Source organism: Acanthisitta chloris, unplaced genomic scaffold (assembly GCF_000695815.1).
Source record: "Acanthisitta chloris isolate BGI_N310 unplaced genomic scaffold, ASM69581v1 scaffold17574, whole genome shotgun sequence".
NCBI classification, from domain to species: Eukaryota; Metazoa; Chordata; class Aves; order Passeriformes; family Acanthisittidae; genus Acanthisitta; species Acanthisitta chloris.
Genome location: NW_008670051.1, coordinates 1 through 7,712, shown reverse-complemented (window position 1 = coordinate 7,712; position 7,712 = coordinate 1).

Below are 7,712 nucleotides of genomic sequence, written 5' to 3'. Positions count from 1 at the left end.
CAGGAATGGGGGACTGAGCAGAGTAAGAAAATCATGCTCCTTATGGTCATGGTCAAGCCTAAATCTCTTTGCCCTCCAATCTTCCCCTTGTAAAACAAGCACAATAATACTCCTCATTAGCTCTGTGACTCTACCAGCCATGGTGAATGAGGGAGGAAGTAGTGCATTTTATAACTTATTTTTGTGAATTCATTTTGTATTAGCCATAGATTTTAGCACTTCTTCAGTAGTAGTTTCCACTACTGCTACAAAGAATAGCAAAACAAACAGAAATTATTTTTTACACTCTGAAGTTTAGGGAATCAGCCTATAATTATTAGAGCACTGTTTTCCAAGAAAGTTTCCCTGCAAATAGCACATTGAAATGACTAGGAAAAATTCAGTTTTGCTCTGTTAGCCACAGACAAAAATTTCAAATATATGTATAAAAGTGTAATGCTAAAGGGTCTTCCCTCTAAATTAAGCAAGAATATAAGCTAGGATACACTGGAAAATACAAGAATCACATAAACCATTTCAGATATCAATACTGTTGCTAATAGATCAGTAGAATTTTCTTTCAGTCAAGAAGACAGAAATCATAGTGTATGAGCAGTCCCAGAAGGAATACCTCTAGTGGTTCGAAACATATTTCACTTGCCTCTGGCATGAGTTTCTGGATTAGTGTCATATATGTGTCAACATGAAACAGCATAGGCTACTTGTTCATACATTCACATTACTCCTCCTTATGTCATTCTATATGCAAGCTGACATTGACTATATATATATATCAATATATTCAACCCAGTGAGTGGGTTCCTCTGTCAGGTACTCATTAATGAAACATAACCACCAAGCACAAATGAAAGGAAACTGAGGTAATGATGTCTATCTGAAAAAATGACACAAAATAGACAGGGACTTAACAGCGCTGTTTGCATATTAGTGATGAGAAATGGCAGTGTATAAAGACATATTTTAACTAATAAGCAGAGTTGCAGCTTGATTTTTAAGAGCCACTTAGCTGATAACACCCAGACACACAATCTGAAGTCTGTAGTGATTTCCAGTAGTTTTCAATCAAAAATAGCAGGAAAATGATGCCTGGCACGTTTTAAACTGCCTATCTTCAGCCAGCATAGCTAGGTGCAAAGTTTCTTCTGGGAATTCTGACTCCAAGAATTAAATTTTGGACCCAATATCCCTTTGAAATAAATTCTAGCAATGTTTCATTTATTATATGAAAACCCAGCTACCTTGAGCATTCAAGAGTAGTCAAATATGACTTCTACTAAATTACTGCATTTTGAAATAGACAGTATGTCCAACAGGCCCAATGCTGGTTTTTAAATAATGGAGTAGCTGTAAAACTGAGACACCCTCTGCATGACTTCCTTTGATAGAGTAGAAGAGTCCCATGACATGTTCTCCTTGGTGATGAGGCAGCTTATTAAGTTTCACCTCTCTGCCCACCTCTTCTCTCCAGCCATTCATTCCTGTCCCTAAGCTGCAGTCTCATTGGGCTGATATTACTGTAGATCTAAATGAGGTTAAAAATACCTGTCCCCAAAACACTTTCCATTTTTATTATTTACCTTGAACCACTTCAGTGGTCCTGCACATAGCTGTGCCACCACAACCAGGGCACAACAAACTCCATCAAGGAAAACGATTATCCTTAAGTGAGCTTTCCCCTCAGAGAAAACATATACTGAAATTACACCCCCGTAATAACATTAAAGTTTACTGCCAGCCCCATAAACTAAAAACCTGAAAATATTTATGTTCCTCGACCAGCAGAATGAAGTGGAAAACTGCACTGATTGACATTGTGAGAGCTGGAACAGAATCCACTACCAATTCCCTGTTGCCATATGTACAGCTAATTTAAAAAAAAAAATAAAACAATAAAACTTCACTGAGATAGCATGCAGCAATGACTTGAGGATTTAGAACCAGGAAGGAGACATTATACCATACCCAGAAGTCCAGCCCATCTCCAGAGAGGATACCCACACACAGCATGTCTTCTCACCTGTTCACTCTCTTAGAAAAGAGAGGGCAGCCCTGTTCCATTCTCACCTACTTAGGTACCACTTGCTGCCCCACAGCTAATTGTTCAGTTTTGGGTTCGGGAAGTCAGGGAAAAAAACAGGAAATGTGCGTTTCTACAAAGGGTGAACAAAAGGCTTACAGATCCGTGAAGCTTTTTTAAGGCTTTAGTGGCATGTTAACTTTTTAATAACCCCTCTTGAAAGAGCTGGTTTTACTTGAGCCAGAAGCAGCTGTTTTCTGAGCATCGCTTGCTTTGTTAGGAGAATAAATGAAGTTTAGATTTCCTGGCTTTTGCTAGCTTAGGTCACGCCCAATCCAAAAATATCTTTTAATACTGCATTTTTCACTACTTCAGAAAAGGGATTTGAAGAGGAACACTACAAAGCATGTCATTTACTCATTTAAGATGCTACAGTTCATTGCTTGCCTAGTTAGGATTTGGTTTGGACAACTACTAGAATTTAAAAACAACTAAAAACAAATATTAGAATTTTAAAACTTAATATTATATATTAAGTGGAAGAGACAAACTGAGAAGGAAGTCTGTAATTTGTAGGTCTCAACACTGAAAAACATTTTTGCACACACTGAGTGTCTACATGAAATACTTCATTGAATGCAGCAGACTAATGTATAAACTCACTCCCACCAGAGAACACGTGTAGTGAGAGAATATGTGAAGTTTTCTACAGAACTAAAAAGACATGATTGCACCTTTTTCTGATCTCTCATCCTTCCTTCCTCCCTCCCACCCTCAAATTCCAAATTAAGGACTTAAGGAGCTCATTCTAACACCTTTTCACTGCTTTCAGGCTGGCAGAATTTCATTGACCTGAGAGGGCCATTTCTCATTTGGTGAAGATGAAAGCAGTTTCAGATACTTACTGCTGATAGTCACACTCTAAAAACTAAAAGCATTAAAGTGGACACAAGATAGATCAAATATAAGCTCTTGTCCACCTGAAATTTCAACATGATCCTTTCCTATGCTAAAAACCAGAGGGTTTTCTCATGCAAACTTTAACAGCAGACTTAGTACTGTACAGTTAAATATCACACCGCTCTAACACGAGATTGCATGTGCTTTCTTGTTACCCTAATTCATTCCTATTCATTTATTGACTGGGGCTTAGCTATTTAATGGAATAAAAAAAATAATTATTGACAGATTAAAAATTTTTACCTGTAGCCATTTGCTACAGCTTTTGCTTATCAAGTGAAACCTATGCTGGTCTGGTTTACTACATACCCACAACAGGGATCACAGATTGCTCAGTAGAGCAGTAGTAACTTCCAGCTATTAACAAGCAACATTTTAGATCAGACTGCTTTTGTCACTGCAGACCACCCCACTGCAGCCTACATGGTGCTGTGCAGAAGTCAAATAAAGCATGGAGCCCACTGGAATCAATGAGAAGACTACCATTACAGCATGCTGCCAATACTACATGAGTCCCACCAAAAATATAGGGACAACTAGAAACCTCAGGAAATCCATAGAAGCTGGTAGAAACAGCAGAAGTGACCATTATGAAGTACTAATATTCACACAGGGACGAGTGTCAGTTTGGACAGTGATTGACAAGCATTACTTATACAACATATGTATTTTAGGTGACATTTTATTGTGGGTTTTTCTGATGATAACTGAAAATATTAAAACAAACATCTCTGGTTTACTTGCCTCCCTTTAAAGTCAATTCACCTCCTAAACAGTTAACACTAAAACTAAATGAGAATTTGCATAAGAACATGTTCAACTCTCGTAGATTTAATCTCTCCCTCAGACTTCAGAAGATTGTTGAAAGGGTTAACACAGCCCTGTGTTATCCACATGCAAGTGAGTGGGTGAGTCTGCACAGTGCCACTATCAAATCACAGAATCTTAGAATCAACTGGGTTGGAAAAGACCTCCAAGATCATCACGTCCAACCCTACCATGGTTACTAGATCATGGCACTAAGTGCCACTTCTAGTCTCATCTTACAAACCTCCAGGGATGGTGAATCCACCACCTATGCCTCATCACATCAGGACTTGCAAGAAACCTCCAGCAGATCCTCCATTCTGTCTGATCCAAACCCATGTTTTTCCTCTGTACTTGAGCCCTCACATAAAGGTGGTAGTAGTAAAATGCAAAATATATTGGTTAAAATGTCACTTCCAGGTCCTGTCTCACTGATGTGCTCTTCCTAGTTAAGACTTTGCATTTTGCAAGTGGAAACTGTGTTGCAAGTGACTCTTTGCCTCAAAATGGGTGGGTTAATTCTTGTCCATTTTTGATTCATGATACACAAAGGAATGACATTTCAGTTTGAAGTTACTGATATGCCCATAGGTTAAGTTTAAGCTTTTTGGATAGTTACTTTTAACACTTTACAGTTTGCTGAAGGTAATCTTTGAGGTGAAAAAGCAAGAGGTCTCCACTGTTCTTTCTTAAGATCCATAAAAGATACCTAAAAATATTCCCTTTCCTTTTCGCTTTTTCCACTTTTTTCCCCCCTTTCTCCCCTCTCTTTTTCCTCCCTTTTTAGTATCTGAATTACGAATTTAAAATCCTGTCTTACAAGAAGGTGGACTCGATGATCCTTGAGGTCTCTTCCAACCCTGTTGATTCTCTGATTCTATATTCTACTTCCACCCCAAAAAAAAAAAAAAAAGTTTAGATTCAGTTCTTTGCTTTACTCCAGGTTTACTGTGTAATCTTGGACACATCTCCAAGCTCAAATGCCAAGATTGGTGGACGGCATGGGCATACAAGTTGGGAAAGTTTGGACCAAGCTATCCAGACTGGGGGACCTGTTTCAAACCCTTAGAGTCTGTCATGCCTGAATCAGACTAGATTTTGGAATAGTCACTGGGTATGCAACCTTGCACCAATGTCATTCCCTGAATGGGAAGATGCTTCGACAGTGCATGAAAAGATGCAAGAAAGAAAAGGAAATCTCTGGCCCATCACAATTGGCCTAGCACAGGAGCTGAGTTGCCACACACACAGTCATTGCTGCACCTGGGCTCAGCTACCGGGGTCACTGGTTTCCTGTCCTGGGGGAAAGGCATTTTTAGAAATTAAATTCGAGGTGAGCAGGGAAGTAACCTAAAGAGTTTCAGCAAGATGCAACCCTTGCCTCACTTTCAAAAAAGAATAAGCCTGTCTGGCATCTATCAAAAAAAAATCTCAATTTATAAGCTGCCATCTGAGTGCAGGCTGACCAAGAACACACAATCTCCCTTCTCCTGAAACATGCAAGGTAATTACATGAGTCTTGATGTGAACTTTACACTTCATACCATATTCATCAACTAAGAAACAGCTTCCTTTGGCACACAGGCAACAAGAACAAGCTGGTTTCATATCAGGGTGTCAAAGAATTTCCTTCGGGTTGGACCATGAATGTTCAGCCTTGATGCTGACAAGATGCCTTGAGAGCAGCTTCCTTCACACCATCTGCAAATGGTGCTACTGAATATACTGAATACTTTCCAGCACTGAGCCCAGGGGCAGAATTTGTATCTTAACATTGCCCAAGTGAGGAAAATCTACTGCAGTGTCCTAGACCAACAGCACTACAGGTGCAGAAAGTTACTAAACATGAGCAGCTGCTTTATATAACATGAGGATACTTGAAAGGGGCAGTGAAGGAAATTGAGAAATCATGTGTGGGTGTGAAACATGTTGCCACGATCATGGGTATAGAAGAAGGAGGCCATGCGAAACCCAATCAGATAGGACTTTGTATAAGCAGTAAATATGCCTGTTCTTACATGAAGCAGTTGTAGGTGACAAAAGGAAAAACAGTGGATGTTAACAGAGACCTTCTGCCTGGTCTTCAGCCTCCATAAGCTGTTACCACACATTTTAGTAGAGCTACATCATCCTATACCCACAGAGGACAAATCTCTAATTTGTGGGGAAAACCTTTTGACTTTTTATTTTAATGCAATTTCTCTCAGCATTTGTCACACCCAAAAAGAGAGTGTACTTCAAACCCCAAACATTTCAGGCTGCTGGTAGTGATAGTCCGACACTCAAAACCATAAGACCATGTTGTTAAACCTCTGTTTGCATTTCAAAGAAACATAGGATAGTTTGGGTCAGAAGAGACCTTAAAGATCATTTAGTTCCAACACCCCTGCCATGGGCAAGGACAACTTCCCAGTAGATCAGGTAGCTCAAAGGCCCATCTAACCTGGCCTTGAATGCTCCCAGGGATGGGGCATCTACTACTTGTCTGGACAACCTCTTCCAGTGCCTCACCACAACCATGGTAAGGAATTTCTTTCTAATATCTAAACTAAGCCCACCCTATGCCAGTTGAATGCCATTACCTCTTGTCTATTACTACAACTCTCTGTAAAAAGTCCCTACCAGCTCTCTCGTGGACCTCCTTCAGGAATCAGAATGTTTCTCTAAGGTGTCCCTGGAGCCTTCTCTTATTCAGGCTGAACAATGCAAATTCTCTCAGCCTGACTTCACAGGAGATGTGCTCCAGTCCACTGATCATTTCCATGGCCTCTCTCTGGACCCACTCCAACAGGTATTTTTTTATATTGTGGGGCCCTGAACTGGATGCAGTAACCAGATGGGTTGTCATGACAGCAGAGCAGAAGGGCAGAATCACCTCCCTTGAGCTGCTGGCCATGTTTCTTTTGATGTAGCCCAGGATGCTGTTGGTCTTCAGGACTGCAAAAGCACATTGTCAGGTCATGTCGAGCTTCTTGTCAACGACATCCCAAATCCTTCTCCTCAGGGCTGCTCTTAATCCATTATCCACCCAGCCTGTATTTTCGCTTGGGATTGTCCTGTGTCAGGTGCAGCACTTTGCACTTAGCCTTGCTGAACTTACTGACATTCACACAGGCCCATCACTCAAGCCTGTCAAGGTCCCTCTGGATAACATTCCTTCCCTCCAGTGTGTTGCCTGCACCACACAGTTTGGTATCACTGGTAAACTTGCTGAGGGTGTCCTCAACCCCACTGTCCATGTTGCCAGTAAAGATGTTTAATAGTGGTGGCCCCAACAGCATCCCCTGAGGAACAACACTTGCCACTTGCAGATGCTGAGGAATTAAATGCTTTGCTTCAGCTTTTTCTCTTCCTATGTAACAGTATTTCAGCTTGGAGACCAAAAACACAGCAAGATGTGCGCTTTCACAGTTATATTTAAATATTTTTATATATAAAAGTTAACTAAAGCCTAAGCAAAAATGACTGATAAAGATCTTCCTCTTTCCTTTGTATTGCTGCCATTAATACAGTAAGTTGTTTCTTAAATACTAGCCAAAAAATTCAGACTCATTTGGGAACTAGTCAAACTTGTGCTCCTGGCTTTCCAGTAAAAATTGTCACACACTACAAGACTCAAATCTTAGATCCTCCTGCCACCTCTTCTCCATCATTATCCCAGATTAATGCTTGTGCCTCCTTTGTTCTGCAACAGCCTTTGCTGACAGTTTTGCAAAAAAAGTATTTTGCTGTACCACATGTTGAGAAATACATGCCAGCAACCATCCTTCCTTCGCATTTAAATTACCACAGAGGAGTCACCTCACGCCATTTTCTCTAGATCATTTGTGCAATGTCAGGTAAGGCAGGATGTGACTCAGCCATGACTGGGTTCAGAACTAGAACTCTGAAATCTTCTGGTTTCATAGTATCATAGAATCAACCAGGT